The 18,691-nt window shown below is 40.7% G+C and overlaps 2 pseudogenes; both read left to right on the forward strand.

Annotated features, from left to right (window-relative positions):
• The first annotated feature begins 12,727 nt into the window (after positions 1-12,727).
• LOC137244590 (uncharacterized) lies at positions 12,728-14,826 on the forward strand (annotated as a pseudogene).
• Positions 14,722-15,600, forward strand: LOC137246043 (UDP-N-acetylglucosamine transporter pseudogene; annotated as a pseudogene).
• The last annotated feature ends 3,091 nt before the right edge of the window (positions 15,601-18,691 follow it).

Genomic DNA, 18,691 nt, shown 5'->3' on the forward strand with positions numbered 1-18,691 from the left:
TCTCCAAAGTTTTTAGCGAACAATTTTGAGTAGGTTATGAAAAAAACCTTAAAAATCGAAGGAAAAAAAGTCAAAAAACTCAAATTTTGCAGGCTCGAAAATTATTTTTTTGGGTATGTTTAGTGAAACTTTTTTTTCCTGAGCCCAAATCCTATCGAAAAATCAATGGCGCGATATAGGTTAATAAATCGACCCAGCTTACTGCACACGGATGTCGCAAAAATATTCCCTGTGAGAAATAGTACGATGGGATAACGCACCTGGTATTACGGCCTTTCCATATGTAGCTCATCTTCAAACGTGTTTAGGTTTGAGTTTATACCTTTTTGGTTATGTTACATTAAAGATCTTTTCAATACAATAAGAGTTTTTTTAATTATTTTAACAAAAGTTGTAACAATTTCATTCTGGGCTCCTTTTTTCTGCGCAAAAAAAATTGAACTTCTGCACTACAAAAAACTTCTATAAACTATTTAAAACACTTAGGTAAATAGTAAAAATAGTTGAAATGAATGTATCTTTATGTTTTGGTTTTTAAATCAGCTGCATATTTTTTTGACATTTGGTATATCCCTGATTGCAGCAAATGTATTAGTCTCAGTAATATGACTTTTCAAGCGCCTCCATTTTTGCGATATTTGAGAGACTTGAAAAAATTTCTAACTATTTCTGAATCAAAAATTAAATTTTCCAAAATTTTTGGGATAAATACATCCTCTACATGTTGTAATTTTAGCTTTTGTTTCCTGCTGGGTTGCTCATGCTCTCGCTCTCACTAATACACTTATATTTTAATTTTTGCCGACCACTGGTGTAAAATCACTCGTGACTTTCTATGCGCCTTTACTTTAAAAAAGAACGGTCAAAAGACTAAGAAAAATAAAAATTGTTACAGTTTCAAAGACAAATTCTCCCAGCTGCTTTCCTGCTAAAGTGTGGTCACAAAATCGTACTAGTACATGAAACTAGCATACCATAAGCCATAAGCAATGAAGTAAATTTTTGATGAAGTAAACAAAATATGAGTACTGGGCTGGCTGCTATTAGTGTTGAAATAACATCAATTTTGTAAATTTTTTTCTAACATATTCCTTTTTGTCCGTGCTGATTATTAAAGATGTCATTGCTAAATAAATTTTCGATGGCTATGTGATCGTCCATGATACTATTAGAGAATGCATTTGTATTTTGAAAAATTTTATTTATTAAACTTAATTTTGCATTTCCAATTGGGCATGCCTTGAGATCTTGTCTTGAAGCTTTCTCTGACACTATACAAATATTACATACGTCCACAGATGGTGCGACAAACGGACCTTTATTTTTGTGCGCTGAAATATTTAAACCCCTTTTTTACAAAAATTTAACGACAGCCTTGAGATTTTGTCTCCTTCTCTCGTATATCTGTACTGTAATGTTTGACAGGCTGCACAGTTCAGTAGTATTGATATAGAAGTATTACATATATGGTAATACGTCGCTGATGATTACAAGTGTGTGCGAGCAATATCTCTTCGTGCCTTATACATATATATGAGTGTAAATGATGATTGATGTGTTTATGTACACAGTGTGGCTCGCTTCAATGTTTTTGTGTTGGGAGTTTATTACTAGTGATGGTAATATTCGTCACACTGCCCTCCACTTAAGTCTAATCGTTCCGATCAGACAAATCTCCCGATCCAACCGCTGCTAGCCTCTTCAACTGAACCACCCTTCTATTTCGTGGTTTCCCAATTGTTTGTATGCGGAAGGTGGTATCACTGATCCTCTTCACAACTTTGTACGGGCCTTCCCAACTGCACCAAAATTTGGATGGAACACCTTTCCACCGGTAAGGGTTGTATATGAGTACCAAATCTACCTCCAAGAAACCTTCCGAATTATTGTTCTTGTCGTACCTGTGTTTCATCCTACTACTCATTATCCTGTACCGTTCCCTCACACTTTGTTGTTTGTCCAATGAACTACTTCGTAGGGCTTGATCTTGACGAATTGGCTTTGCATAATCAGTATCGTGTTGACGTTTCACAACAGTAGTGCGCGCTGACTTGAAACCACCCTTGCATTCTTTTTGGAAAATTCTTTCAGTCGTTTTAGTGCGTCCATTAGGGTTTGTCAATGCCAGTGTTTTCCTCGCAGGTGGTGTGATGGTAGCGTGCTCCGCCTACCACACCGGATGCCCTGGGTTCAAACCCCGGGCAAAGCAACATCAAAAATTTTAGAAATAAGGTTTTTCAATTAGAAGAAAATTTTTCTAAGCGGGGTCGCCCCTCGGCAGTGTTTGGCAAGCGCTCCGGGTGTATTTCTGCCATGCCGTTCGGAGTCGGCATAAAATCATGTAGGTCCCGTCCGGCCAATTTGTAGGGAAAATCAAGAGGAGCACGACGCAAATTGGAAGAGAAGCTCGGCCTTAGATCTCTTCGGAGGCTATCGCGCCTTACATTTTTAATTTTTACCCTCGGTTTTGGCCCATCCGTTCCATCAACCCTTGCCCGATCTGCTGCCTTTGACTTTTGTGGTTTTTGTCGAATCGCTTTCACCAGCACTCGCTTAATGCTGAACCCTTGCTCAAAACTGAAGTTAAGTGGCACATCCTTGTTCTTATACTGCATAATCTTTCTCTGCGTATCGATCCTGATGTTGTAGTCAACTAAGAAATCCACTCCCAATATGACTTCATCAACGATTTCTGCCACAACGAATTTGTGTAGAATCATGACGTCCCCAATTAAAACTTCACATAGCACTTCTCCCTGGATTTGGTTATACTCGCCAGTAATCGTACGCAATCTTGCTCCAGGTAATGGCTTTACTCTCCTGTTGACCAAATCAGATCGGATTAAAGAATGAGATGCGCCCGTATCTACAGTCAGTACACGCTCCTTGCCATCCACATTTCCTTTGACGGTAAGACTGCTCGATTTCCTTCCAGTTTGCGAGATAGGGCCTGTTCTCGATCTTTACATCTGACTCGCCCTTACTTATCTCCTCCAGCTTTGTGTTTACGACCAGCCAAGTTGGAACTACCATGACTGGTGCTGCAATGACGTGCAATGTGACTTGGGTTACCGCACTAAACACTTCATAACTCCGGCATTTTCTGTTGTAATCCATTCAGTGCTTCCAAATTGTGTCTACCCAATCTAGCCTTCCCACTTCCACGAGATGAGCTTTGTATGTGGGCTTACTCAAAAGTGACGCTGTTTCCTGAGTCAGTGCATGGGATACCGTTCCAGCAAATGTTGGCTTTGGGTTCGCATATGTAACTCGTTTCATTTCGACATCCCGGTGTATTCCACGGGTGCGTCTGGATTTGCGAGATGAGCCAATCTTTCAACGTCCAACACAAACTCCTGTCTCATTCGCTTTTTGGTAACGGTTTTGCAACTCAATTTGATATATCTGTTTTCTATCCTCGCTTCCATAACGTCTCTCTACAGCGGCCATCAATGCTTCATAACTGTTCCGTTCGTACTCTGGAATAGTCTGTAAGATTTCAGCTGCAGGACTTTTCAATGCCACGAACAGTGAAGCAACTTTATCTTCAGCATTCCAGTTGTTCACTGCTGACGTCTTCTCAAATTGAAGCTTGAATACCTCGTAAGGAACAGAGCCGTCAAAAGATGGAGTTTTTACCTTCGGATTGCTCGCTGGAACAGCTGGGCGATCTAGTTGTAACTGTTGCATAAGACCTTTCAACGCTTCTATCTCGGCATCAATTTTGTCCTCGAGTTGTAAAATTTTTGCATCCTGCTCTTCCAGTTTCGCAAAAAGCTGCGATGATACCTGTTCCGAAATTTGTGTCGACATTCCAGATATACGAGCCTCTTGCGCTTCCAGTTGAGATGACATATATGTCCTCAGTTCTTCCAATTAAGATGACATTTGCGACGCCATTTCTGAAATGCGTGCCTCCTGTGACTCTAGCTGAGATGCCATTGTCGATGTTTGTGCAGAAATTGTGCTCGTCACTGTCTGCGGTGTTTTCTTTCATTTTTGTTGTTGTTTTGTCGCTATCATAATGAAAGACATACTCGTCAGTATTGATTCCTTCAAATACCATAGCTACACTTAGTCGCCTTTGTAGCTGGGATTTATTGCCAGTAGTAGCCAATCCACGGACTTCCAACTCCTCCTTCAGTTGCTGGATCGTCAATTCACTCAACTTTGCCATGTCCAAGTTGTATTCCCAATCTTCGGAATTTATTCAACAATTCCTCTTCTGACACCAATTGTAACGAATTTACTGAAATTCCTCTTATTTGCAACCTTCTACTAACGTTCGAATCACTAAACTGTTGAATAAATAACTCCTATATTCGATAATGCAAAATGGTCTTTATTAGACTGCTTTAAAAAGAACACTTCTATTGCTCGACAGATTGCGTGCTTAATCAAACTGATTAATGATTGCTCAGCTTGCGCTATTTTATACTCTATGCTGCTTCATTCGCATATTTCTACTACAGTCTAGACGTTTTGCCTGCTAAAACTGCTGTACATATCTCCTACTTGTAATTAGCTATATACATGTATATTTGTAGTTTGTATCCATACACGTGAGTTAGTGCAACAGAAAATACACTGCTGTACCGATAACATCATCCCATGTATGATATAGAATCAGTAGTTTACATAAAAAGTATGGTCCTCTTTAAACATTGTCTATCTATCTATTAACCATTATCAGAAACCAAAACATTGTAAGCAAAGATAAGATTTCTATTTAAACATAAACCAAATACAAACATAAACAAAACATAAACAAAACCAAATAAAATATTATCAGCGAACAAAAGATTCCTATTCAACCATTGTAAGCATAGATAAGATTTCTACTTAAACATTATCAGCAAGATCCTTTTTTTGAACATTATCAGCAGCCACTAAACAAAAGAAACCAGAGCATATAAATAGACGATTAAGCATAGAAATAAGTTAGTCTTCTATTACACTGAAGCATATGAACTTCAGTTTAGAATTCATTAAAGTACATATAGATACAAATAAAGTATATTGTTTTATTTAAAATACTTAATTTTTACTTTTATTAATACTTAACTGGGGCTCAATAAGTGAATAAGTGAATAATAAAAGGAACTCCTAAAAAATCAAATTCCACACGTCTTGAAAAAGAGGACAAGGAGAACCAGAAAATAAAACTGTACCTCTTCCGCAAAAAACGATTACAACAGGCATGACGTAGCTGAATGCGTTTACAACCATTTCAACTATCGTAGGAGTGCGAGTTCGACTCCCACTCCCGGGAGAAAAGGCTTTGAAGAGATTTACAAGGTATAATCGAAACAGCTGTCGCCTTGTCCGTCCTGATGTCACGTTGTTTAAATTTTTCCCAAATTATTAAATAAATTATAAAATTAAAAAATTGCTTCAAATAAATGTTTTCATACATTTGAAAAAGCAATATGGGCAATCCCCGATTATTAAAATCATACAAACAGACAAAATTGGTTAATTCGTTGTAGTTCTATAAATAGAACGAAAACAGCAACAAAAAAAAAAAAAAAAAAACCAAAGTTTCTTTGAAAACCGCCGTACCAAGCATAGCTTTAACACATAATTGCATACGAAGTATGCAATGTGTAAAAGATTAAAATATGCAAAAAGAAGGCAATTGGGAAGAACTTTACAACAGGCATGACGTAGCTGAATGCGTTTACAACCATTTCAACTATCGTAGGAGTGCGAGTTCGTGCATACGCAATTGCCACGGAGATTCTTTATAAAAGGCAGAATAATCCGATACGACGAGAAGCGTATAACTACCCTAAACAGCCACAAAATGAAAGGAGGTATCAACCAGGAGTTCAACCTATTCCCCATATGGGAAGATCAAACCCGACACCAATGGACGTGGATACATCAATAGGAAGATTCCGGCAATCCACGAATAATCAGCATCAACAACAGCAATCGTATCAACAGAATCCTTTCAGAAGCAACTATGAACGACAAAGAGCAGGATATGCACCTTTTAATCCCAATAGAGGAGAACCATTTAAACGAAACCACCAACCAACGTCATCAAGATATAATATAGTACCGCAGAAACTACAAAGGATCAATCAAATAACGGATAATAATAGTGATCAGTCATTAAAGGTAAATATAGATGAAAGTGAATTTGAAAATAGAGCTACTTTTTTAGACGAGTAAATAATCTGCCGTGCCTTCAGATAATTTTACATGATAATAAAAAACTTTTAGTTTTAATAGACACAGGCTCGACATTAAATTATATTAGGAAAAATATTCCAAATGGAAAGACCTTTCCAGTTAAACAATTTGTTAGTAGAACTCTGAATGGTTCAAACACAATAAACTCAGCTAAGAAGATAAGAATGCTAGGACAAGAATTAGTATTTTTTGAAATCGAAGAATTAAAAGAATTTGATATGATATTAGGAGAACAATCCTTCAGAGAAATGAAGGCTAAGATAGATCTGTTCGAATATAAAATGATGTATGTCAGGAGAACAGAGCAGAAGAAAAAAGAAATGGATGTCAGTCAAGTAAATTTCACAATAGATGAGAGCAAATATAAAAAAGAGGTTGAAGAAATTATGAGAATTAATGAGGAAACAAATCCTATTTTACCATTTACAACAACAATTGAAGCCACGATTCGCACTAAAACTGAAGAGCCAATATGGACGAAACAGTACCCTTACCCCTTTTCAGACAATAAAGAAATAAATAAAATGCTAGAGAAAATATAATTAAACCCAGTAAGAGTCCCTATAACTCACCCGTTTGGACTGTACCAAAGAAAGGAACTGACGAGTTAGGAAACCCTAAGAGAAGAATGGTCATAGACTTCCAGAAATTGAATAGCGAAACCATTACCGATAGATATCCCATACCTGATGTCAACATGACAATACAGAATTTAGGTAAAGCAACTGTTTTTACAACCCTAGATTTGGAAGCAGGTTTCCATCAGATAAAAATCAAGGAGTCAGACACCGAAAAGACAGCCTTTAGCATAAACGGAGTGTTCGGCCTGGGTGCGTCGGGAACCGGCAGTGGGTAGGCGCACACGGGTCGATCTTGGAGTGGATGGTTCGCTCAAAAGAAATAAATAAAAACACAAGAGGAATTCCTCGTTATAAAATAATACTTTAATTTAGAGTGATGGGAATATATACAGTGTTGATACAATATTACCTTGGCGCTTTAAGTGACGATGGTGATCCTTGCGATGTGTGCTGGTTGGCGGTCGATCGAAAAAGAGGCCGGTTATCCCGTTGAGGACAACCGCTAAGCCGCGAAAAAGTCCTCTGGTATTAAGGAGGGGAAAAAAGCCACACACACAACAACCCCCACATATACGTGCATGGGTGCTGACAACCCGCACACACACGTGCATGTGCATGCATGCACACAAATGCGGCGTGAGTGTGGGTGGCTGGAAATATTATCAAAACGTTAGGGAGGGGCGCCGTCAATCAGATAAAAGTTAGGCATTGGGCCTAAACATGCCGCCCCCCTTGCGGTACGCAACATCACAGTCCGCCAAGGATCACCGACCGTGAAGAAGAGAAAAAAATAAAAAACTTATAATTAATTATATCTAACTTAACATAATGCCGGCCAGTCCGCCCGCGTGGCGGCACGCAAAATGGTTTGCGCAGTGTGGGAGCTTGGTTGCTGCTGCCTCGGCCATTCACCAATTTTCCCGTTATGGTGTAAGGCGTGAGCCAGGTTTGCCTAGAGCTAGGGGTTGCAAAAAGAAGTAAGAAGATATACGTGTTCATATTTCTTGCCGTTTATTACAAATTCATTGGAAAGTCTATGCTTGTGAATTTTGTATGAAGAAAATTCAATAAAAAATAACTTATTGTAATGATACAAGCTTTTAAAACGCACACCTCCATTGTGAATTCATACAAGTGGCGAATTTTCGATAAAACGTTCACAATAGTGAACAGCGAGTGAGTATTAATATGTAGTCTGATTTTCTGTATACAAATTTAAAGGAAAAGCTGATTTGAAACAAATGTGCAATTCATGGCACTTCAATTTAATAACGGCGAACACAAGAAAAAGAAACCTTTCTTCCATTCTCTGACCCTTCGCGACAGCCGTTCTCCCTGTCAGCTATGATTTGACACGTAGGTATGGCAATGGAGGGATAGAGAGATTTTTACTTGTACGAAATCACAATGCACACCTCTTGCGACTGTGTACAGCAGAAATTCAATAAAAATAAAAAAGTGTAAAAATTCATGGATTTCGGTCGTTACCGAACATTTTCATGTTAGGCCTTGGTTGTGCCCGAGAGTACCCAACCGAAGATGGTACTCTGAGCCAGCAAAGGGCCAAACGTGGTGGGCAGAATCCCTGGTAGTATTATTTCGGCATATACGTCTGTCCCTAGTACGAGGCGGATCGGGGCGGATGAATAAAACTGTGGATCCGCCAGACGGAGATGTGCGTACGGGGATGCGATGGCGCTGTCGACGCTGGTCGTGGGGGCCATTCGCCGAAAATTGGACACGACCGCCGCATGGGTTGCAATTCGTTTATTTTGGCCGTGTCTTCCTCGTATGCGTAGTAGGCATCCTGCTTGCCCGCCAATGTTGCTGGCAGGGAGTTGGAGCTCCTGGGCGAGCTCATATGCTATCACGGTGGTGGGGGAGCATCCGTCAATTAAGGCCCGGACGAGGTGTAGCCGCCCCCCAGCTTCTATCTTCACGACCGCGGTGGGTGTGATCGCTTCCGTTGGTATCATGGTGGCGGTGGCCGCTGGATGCTGGGCTACGAGCCCTGACCGGAAGGTGGACACGGTGGTGAGCTGCAGCGTGTTGCCTCCGTGGCTACGATCTTGTGGCTGATGTCGTTGGTGCAGGCGAAGAGGCCGTGTCTCCGCTCTGCGGTCGCGCGAATGTCGTCTCCGTTGGGGGTTCCTGGGTTGCCGGCGAAGAGACCGGGTCTCCGCTCGGCCGTTATATGTATGGCGCTGGGCTGTCGCTGTCCCTTGTTGGAGCCGCTTCCTCTCGTGCTGCAGAAGTGGTCGAAATGATTTGGCTGTAGGTGTTGTGGTCGGGCGAAGAGACCGCGTCTCCGCTCCGGTTCGGCTGGCATCTCGGTTTCGGGGTGGACGAAGAGGTCCAGTCTCCGTTCCAGCGTCCGACGCATATAACGAGATTGAGTCGTCTAGCCGCTCTCGGGGTGAATCTAGCTCCTCTTCCACTTGGATGCTCCATGGCTTGGAGCGGGCTTCTCGTAATAGCTGCTCCTCTTCGTCGATCGAGGCGATGTGCAGCATCGTGTGGTGCTTCTCGCCGCACCGTTTGCATCGCCCTTGGCTGGGGCACGCGTTAGAGCGGTGATCAGGCGCCAGACAATTTCCGCAGTAGCTTTCGCGAATGGTTACGTAAAGGCGCTCTTCTGGCCTTTTCGCCCGAAAGGTTGGGCACAAGCGGATAGGGTGTCGCTCAAGACACACTCGGCATTCCGACGAATAACGCGCTGCGTTCGTGGCAGCATTACGTTTTATAGCGGCAAAACGACCCATTTTCCTGAAAGGAGTGAAATAGGTTTCAATGGGTCGGGTCATTGTCAAAGTGCAGGGGCGAGTGGTCCTTCCTTAATTGTATTGTTGGGGATTTGGGAGATTTTATTAGCGCGCATAAGGGGAAACATCTGTCGCCGCAAAAAGAAAAAAAAAATGTTCATATGTGGCTTGCATTATGAACATGGCCTCTTTCCCCGCACGTTATGTGCCTGGGTCTTTAGTGCCTTATTTTGTTTATGTCGTGTCACCCGGTAGCGTTTTAGTTGCCCTCAAAAAAATTTGGTCACAAAACTTACCCATGACCGTAAAATGACTAGTCAAATGACGTGGAATGACGATAGCGTTTTTGCAGGGTGGCCACGGGCACACTAGTGCTGCAGAAAAATGAGCATATACGATTTTCGATTCGCACATTCTGGTACGGAACCGGGTAGAAAGTGTATAGCGTGGGTTCTTTTGAGTCGCTGTGATTTGTGTTGTTGGTGCTAAAAAACCAACAACTTTCCTGCCCGCCGCAAAAAACATGTTTGGACAGCAGAATTTTATGCGATATAAAGGAAAAATTGATATTTTTATTTCGTGGTATCATCGATACTTCTTAAATATGTTTTGTTTGTTTTTTTTTTTTTTTTATATATATAAGTGGAATGACGGTATTCGGCCACTTATGGCTATTGACAAGAGGTGTAGGACACCTTACCTAGATCGCGTCCCAAATAATCGGACTTGTTGCGCTTAAGGATCCGAATTGTGATTCCCGTGGATCGCTTCCAACGTGTTCACGGCCGTAGGAAAATGTTGTACGAGTGGCAACCTTTCTTTGTTCATTCAGAAATGTCATTCATTCATGAGATATGGATACACACTTATTGAATGAATTTTCATCCGGACGAGTACCATTGTACAGGTCTACAAGTAGTATATGTAGCAGCACGCACATACACAGCCACGCTCACCTGATAAAATGCTTGTTCTTGTTCGTTTTTTTTGTGGATGCTATTTGGCACTGTTGTACTTCTTAGGACCAAAAAAAGTTTAGTAGCTGCTATCGAAAACTGCTTAAAATTTTTTTTCTTATATTACAAAGAAATATACTTATTTACTTTCAAACGAGCTCTTAATTAGATCTCTCTTTAATAATCATATATTTTGGACAATTTTAATTAACAAATTGTGATACTTTATTACCGGGGACGATTGCTAAAACACGACCAAAACCGTCGGGGGAGGTATTAATAGACGCGTTTTGGCCTCGCTTCCAATAATTCGAATACTTTTCTCTTCGGACTATTGACAACAGGACAAAATGCGTCTATTCATTTTTCTTTCCGCTTTTTTTGACGGGTTATTGCAGTCGACCTCGGTTTCAAACTGTTTTTCGCGGAGAACTTTTGAACGGGTAGAAAAACTTAACTTACGTGTTTGTATTCTTAATACTGAAATAACTACGCGTCCTCAGATACCCCAATTGAAGACTTTTTTATAATATTCTGAAGGACCCATATGGGTGCACTTAAAATTTCCTACTAAATTCGTTCAAAAAAATTTACCATCACAGCAACCCATATCTGATATTCCGATCCCTTTTTTGCTTCCCTGTGTCGCTTTCGACGAAGCAACCCCGGTAATTTTGACACTTCGTTCAGTGTCAAAACTCATGTTCCACGCAGGTTCCACTGGGTTCCACGCTAGTTTGACACTGACCGAAGTGTCAAACTGCCGTGTGTTAGAAAGGGAAAGAAATTGTTTCCCTCTCATACATATCATACTTGTAAACCTGTACAATGGACGAGTACAACGTGGTTTGGTAAGTATATTGATAAATTCTTGTAATATCTTCCTCTTTTACAGCTCTACTAATTTTTTCTTTATTTTTTATTTCGTTTCAGGTATCTATTTAAGCAATGCGCCCAAAAAACAGCAGCACCCGCTGAAAACTCGCCGAAAGACAACCAAAAAAAACGATTGCTCTGCCTGCGGAAAGGGCTCCTCAAACATTTGAGATGACGGGAGAAATCTCGACACTTTCCGAGTGAGTTTGACCCCAGAAGCTGGGCCCAATGAGTCCCTACCAACAAAGCATACAAACCAACGCCATGGCCAACGAATCATTGCCGGCACCCTGCTATAATTCAAAGCACAACTGGCCACAGAATTGCAGGTGAGTAAAGCGGCAATTACCCACCGACGTGTGCCGTACGTACGGACGTTTGTCGTACGAAACACATTTGACCGAACCCTCAAGCCCGTAGGAATCAATGTGTGCGTCTGTGTACATGTACATAACATATTTGTGTGTGTATTGTTTACAGATAAGCACTGTTGCCATTGACCATTTTGCATGCATGCTTATGGAAACATCAACTTTTTCCAATTTAATTTTTGATGTTGTAAAAGGCTGGAATTAATATTAAATAAATATAAATAGATTACATAGTTATAATCTCCACTTTTACATAATTATTTCGAATTATTTTCACAATTTTTCAAACTTTAATTAGTTGTTTTTGCATAAAACTGCAAACGGTCAAAAATTAGCGCACAAAAGTTTACTAGGCAACTCTGTCTAGTGAGAGAGCGATCAGCTGACACGTTCTTACGGAAAAAATCAAAATTGTTTTGATTTCTACGTTCCGGGCTACGTACGTACGGGCGTTGCACGTCGGTGAGTTTTCGTTTACATTGCACACTCATAAGATAGGTCGTGTCAGCTGACACGTTTTTGGTACGTACGTTCGTGGGTAACTACCGCATAAGATGTTAAAATACCGGTTGTACCGAAAAAAAAAGGTTTTTTTTTTTTTTTTTTGGAGTTCTTGGGTATGCAAATATTCCTTCCTAACCTGTAAAATACAAAACCTTTTGAAATGTCTCCTCTGGAGTTTGCAAGCCGCTTCGATTTCCTGATAGCGTTATTGCTCAGGCAATTGGCTAAAAAACTGCTGCTGGTGGGTACATTTCAAAGGTAATTAAGGTTCAATAATCATTCGTAAGAGTATGTCCATGCGGAAACATTCGCAGCCCAATAATGTTTCTAAAAGTCCCCTCTTTGCCTAAACCGCCCTATTTGTAAAATACCCCAGTTGCCTTATGCAGAGGGCAGTCGTCATTCCAGCCGGCAGCACCAACTGAGCAGCTGTTTGTCTGACAGCTGCCCATATGCGAATTGGCAAATTTCAACAATACGTGCAATACCTTTTTAACAAGCAGAGAGAAAAGCAGCTCTTAACTTTGAGCAGCTAATAAAATCTGCGTTTTTCAATTATATCGCGTTCAGAAAACAATCTGAAATGGTTGCGAAGAAGCTCAGGCCAAAGAAGAAGCCAGTTACCAAGAAGGTTACACCCGCACCGTTGGCCGTCAAGAAACCTGTTGTAAAGAAGGTGGTTAACCAGCTCTTCGAAAAGCGTCCCAAGAATTTCGGCATAGGCCATTATGTCCAACCTAAATGTGACTTATCTCGTTTTGTAAAATGGCCCTAATATATTCGGGTTCAGCGTCAAAAGGCTGGTTTGCAAAAGTGTTTGAAGGTACCTACCTCCACCAAATCATCAATTTAGATAAACCAACAGCAGTAAAAACATTCAAAGAGACTTTAACAAAATGTGCACATGGCTTCCTGATTAAGTTTATCCTATGTAGCAGTAAGCATGCAAATATATTTCTTATGCTTTTTCGTAATATCGAAGATGCAAAGAAAAGTCGAAGTGAATTGGCGGGTTGTATTTGTTGCCTTATACATGGGGAAGAGAGCTTTAAAGTCTGGAAGATGAATTATAAGAGGCAATTGCTATCATCCGTTTTATTATTCAATGAAATTGAACAACACTTAGATATGGCTGATAATGATGGTATAAAATCGGCAACTTCGAAGGCATTCCATTCATTTTTAGAAAGCGCCCAAATACTAAATGAAGAACTTAATTTAGCAAAGAGAAAAGACCCGTATTTGGATGAGCTGATAGCTGTCGTAAAGAATGTCCAAGAAAAGGCCACACAACAAAAGAAAAAACAAATTGCGAGCGAACAAAAGAATTGTGGTTGTGGTACATGGATTCTGGGCAGCTTTGTATTGATCGCATTGATTGCCGGAGTTTTGATTTACGACACAAACGTAAATGGCAAAGGCATATTTGAACGGTCAGCTACCGGCAAAGCTCTAAAGAATGCAGGCATTCTGCCACATGTACAGAAAGTGTGGTATACATCGATGAGTGCTGCGGCACGAGGCTGTAAATTGGCTGAACATTATGTGCCTCCCTATGCGAAACCTGCAGGACAACTAGCGTGTGATGTTTATAAATTGGCGCGTAATGCTATCGTCAATGTCTGTGGTGTGATTGCAGATTTTGTGGCGTCGAAGCTACCAGTGGCTGCGAAATTTATAGAGCAATATATTCCTGGTTTACCCAAAAAAAATTGAGGATACCCTTGCGGCGGTCAGAGCTGTGTCAGCTGATACTATTGAAAAAACAGTGACATTCTTCAAGACACAAGTTTTCACTGGACGCCTATCTCCCGAAAACCTTAGCAAAGTGCTGAATAAGACTCGGAATGCTGCAGTAGATTATTATAATCTGTTCCATAAAAAAGTCGATGTTTACTCAAAGCTGAAATGATTTTAAGACGCATAAACTTTCACAATAATTGTGTCGATACGATACATACAAACATTTTTGACAGAAATGCCGTACACCCAACAAAGTAGAAAAAGTACATGGCATAGGATGTCTATCTTGTAACATCTGAAGTAACGTTGCCATTATTTAAATCTAAATGGAACTTTTTTTAGTATTGTTAAAAAAAAATTAAATTAAATTTTTCCGTAAAATGCAAACATGGAAACTTTCGAACTGCATACATTCGAATAATATACTAAAAAATAAAAATAATTCAAATAGAAAAAGTAACATACCTTTTAGTTAATTTCAAATTTTGCACGGAAGTTGAAGTAATGTAAAGATATAAAAAATTAACATGAATTTAACTTATAGTATTTTACTTTAGTTAAAAATACATTCAAAACTTCTTTGGATCTTTTAGTTAGTTTTTACGCATTACATAATGACGCTTGCGTTAATCTTATATTCCAAGCACTTAAAATCGGTTATTTTCTGTCTTTTTTAATAATTATGCATTTAAGTAAATTTTTATAGGGTGCATACAATTGTGGCATAATGTTCCAATTTATATCAACTTTTAGTGTATTGATATAAAATACTTCAATGCATTTCCCTTAGTTCATATTGTGAATTTTGAATGATAAAATCTTTTATAAATAAATATATTTAAAGGTTGTAATAGAGTCAATTTACGTGTCTGCTGCTGCATCTGGATGCAGCTACCTATCAAGTCGTTTATCCACTAAAAGTACTCACCACAGCTATGTCTGCCGTAATCATACTGCGCCGGCGTCTCATCCAAACACAATGGGGTGCGCTAGTACTACTAATTGCAGGCGTAGTTATGGTACAACTAGCACAAACGGTCGACAAGACTAAGGTTGGTGGTAAAGAACAACCAAGCGGTCGTGAACAAAATCGTTTACTTGGTTTATGGGCTGCACTTGGTGCTTGTTTTCGATCCGGTTTTGCCGGTATATATTTGAAAAAAAAATTCTTAAAAGTGCCGATATATCGGTATGGATGCGTAATGTACAATGAAGTTTATTGAGTATACCATTCGGTGTACTAACATGTTTCGTTAATGATGGACGTCAAATTTTGAAAAATGGTTTCTTCGGTGATGACTTATTTATGGGGTATTTAATATTTTTACAAGCTGGTGATGGCCTAATTGTTGCTGTTATTGTTAAATATACTGATAACATATTAAAAGGTTTTGCCACATCATTAGCAATTGTTATATCGTGTATAGCTTCACTATATATTTTGATTTTAAATTTAACGTTCGGTTTTGCTGGAAGAGGAGGTTGCATAAATATTCTTAGGGGTCATGATCCTAAAAAATCTGGACAAACAAATTCAACAACGACAGCTCCACAAAAATCGCAGGCCCTTTTAGAGGCTGAGGAAAACCTCTTGCCTAGAGTTTAAAAATAATGGGAGTTCAGGGACACCGTGGGCTAGAGTATGAAATCGAACATTTTATAAAGTTTTCTTATTTAATAGCGAAATGTTAATGAAATGCACTTTCGAGTAATCACAGTTCGGTATGAAGAGCCGTTTGCTAAGAAATAATTTAGGCAATTCACAAGGTGTCCTATTCGCCGTATGTGGTCAAATTTTATAGTGGAAACCATGAAAACGATCCAAACCTTAAATTGTGCTTGAATACACTTTTGTGAATTGCGCAATTATAGACAAATAATATAAGGCGCGATAACCTCGGAAGAGATTCTAAGCCGAGCTTCTCTGTCAATGTGCTCCTCTTCTTTTGTGCCGACTCTGAACTACATCTGCAAGGCAGATGTGTCCTCTTTGAGCGTTTTTCATGGCAGAATTACGCGCGGAGCGCTTGCCAAACAATGCCGAGGGGCGACCCCGCTTAGACAACTTTCCTTCTAATTGAAAAAACTTGTTGTTGCAATGATCATTAACAGTTAATGATTCACTGAATGCAAGAGTGCGTTTATCATATCGATTACAGCATGTGTCACTGCCAAATCTTTACGGCGTAGAGCGGCTACAATTTTAGGGCCAATAATTTCGCGGAAGCCTGGTAAAGTTGTAAATGCGCCATATCCAACTTTACTCGCAAGTAAACGTCCAAGTGCATGACAAATTTCAAGAACATTCAATTGGACTGTTGGATCCAATTGATCTGAGGAGCACGGCGTAACTTCAAGCATTGTGGGTAATGATGCAGGACCAATGGTATTTATAAGCAGAGAACCATTGTGAATTTTTAGGCTTATCAGCAAACTTTGATAATATTTCAGTATCGAACAAGGTATGTCCTTGCGATACTCGGATGAAAAGCGCATAGAATCAGCGTGTTCCTCCTTTTTTATTGTCAACAAAAATTCATTGGGGATATTTGAAGTTTTATTGGGTGCCGCCGAAACAACATCTGAGTATGTCCAACGATTTGTTAAATCAAACTTATCTGGATCACAGGAGGATATTGCTATACTATTTTGTGCTAATAAGGAACGTGCAGCGAAGGGGCTACGTGAATCGATTGATTTCGAAAACGCATTGACCAACATCTCCGGCCCGCTGAAAAATGTCGCAACACCAATGAGCTCTATAATTTCGGCGCCAAAAACCAGTTACAAGAAACCTATCCCTCTGTGCAATGGTTGAAGTAAACAAACGCTTTATCGCCTTCCGAAACCCAAGTACCAGAAGGTGAACCTGTTAATCTATCAGTGCCTAGTTTCTTCGATGCTTTAGGTCCATTGTTGGAACGTACACCAAATCGTGTAAGTGTCGATTATATGATGTGGCGTATGCACGCTTTCTCTATCGTATTCCTATCGGAACAATTCCGTAAACGTCAATTACAGTATGCAACGGCTTGGTCTGGATGTTCTTTTGAAAATTTAAAAATATATTGGGTCGCATGTCTTTAGGTTCTGTAGCAGATAGCGAATCTGCGTTAGGATTGTTGGATGGCCTCGTTTTGGGCGAACGAGTGAAATTTGCGTTGACCTTTTGAAATTTGTTTAAAAATTTAATGGGCCGAATGCCTTGGCTTTCTGTGGCAGATGGGTTCCCCTTCTGCGGTAGGCTTTTCTGGTGTCCTCGCTCTGGGGGGGCAGGTGAATTGGGGTTTGATGTTGTCCTCGCTCTGGGGAGTGAGTGAATTTGGGTGTTTTCTGGTGTCTTCGCTCTGGGTGAGCGAGTGACTTGTGGAATGGTTTCTTCAAGGGGCCCGCGGTTAGTGTCTTCATGAAGCACTGAGTTGTGCCTTTTGGTTTTGCGAGCTTTTGATAAGCTCTCATGCGTCCTCGTGCCTCTAGCTCCCTTTCCCCATTGCCCACAAGTAGCTAGGTGTAGGATTCCCCCTCCGTCAGACTCGGTACGAGACCGGGGGTGAGAAAAAAAAGAGAAATAAGATGTAGGATCGCCCTCCGGTAGACTCGCACCATCACGAGACCGGGGTGGTTGATTATAATTAGGGCCTCGGGAGCGACGCAAGCTTAGGGATAGCGGGGCATCACGGCGCGTGGTTGACCGCGTCTTTATGTCCCGCGCTCCCTTTCCCCATTGCCATCGCGTAGACTCGCACCCTCACGAGACCGGGGGGTTGATGATAATATATGGCTCGGGAGAAACACAAGCTTAGGGATAGAGAGACACGAAGACGTGGGTTCCTTAATATGCTTTCGATGCTATCACTAACCGTGGGCCTCTAATGGTAGGTAGTCGGGGGAAATAGTGTTGTGGTTTTCTGAGGTTTTGTGAGGCGGAATTTTGCCCCTTACATTTCCTCCTCCTGGTCGTGGGACGGAAGGAGTACCAATTTCGAAATTGGTCTAGTTATTTGTCCCTTGGTTGTCTGGACGTCAACAACACGAACACGGTTGTCAGAGCCTGGGTGTATGTTGACAATCCTCCCCATTCTCCACTCGTTAGGTTGGAGGTTATCCTCCTTTATAACGACCAGGTCTCCGGATTTTAAATTGGATTGTGGATGTTTCCACTTATATCGTTTCTGGATCTCGGTGAGATATTCCGATTTCCATCTGCGGCAGAAAGTATGATGCAAGGCCTTCATTTTTTGCCATCTGTTGACTATTGAGGCAGGATTCTCGTCACAGTCGAGTTCGGGTGGAGCTAACAGGTGCCCACCCACGAGAAAATGGCCTGGAGTAAGCAGCTCCAGGTCGGAAGGTTCGTTTGATGAGGGACTCAGTGGTCTAGAGTTAAGACATGCCTCTATTCGGCATAACAGGGTCGTAAACTCCTCGAAGGTATATTTATGGTCGGACGCGATTTTTTTATAATAGGTTTTAAAACTCTTTACCCCTGCCTCCCACAAGCCTCCCATGTGAGGAGCACCTGGGGGTATGAAATGCCATGCGAGAGTTTGGTGGCTATATTTATTCATGGTATCGTCCCTCGCTTCCCGAAGAAATGCCTTGAACTCCGATCGTAAGGATCGTGAAGCTCCGACAAAGTTTGTACCGTTGTCGGAGTAGACGTTTTTTGGGCATCCTCGTCTGGATACAAATCTGGA

Source organism: Eurosta solidaginis, chromosome 3 (assembly GCF_040869045.1).
Source record: "Eurosta solidaginis isolate ZX-2024a chromosome 3, ASM4086904v1, whole genome shotgun sequence".
Lineage (NCBI taxonomy): Eukaryota > Metazoa > Arthropoda > Insecta > Diptera > Tephritidae > Eurosta > Eurosta solidaginis.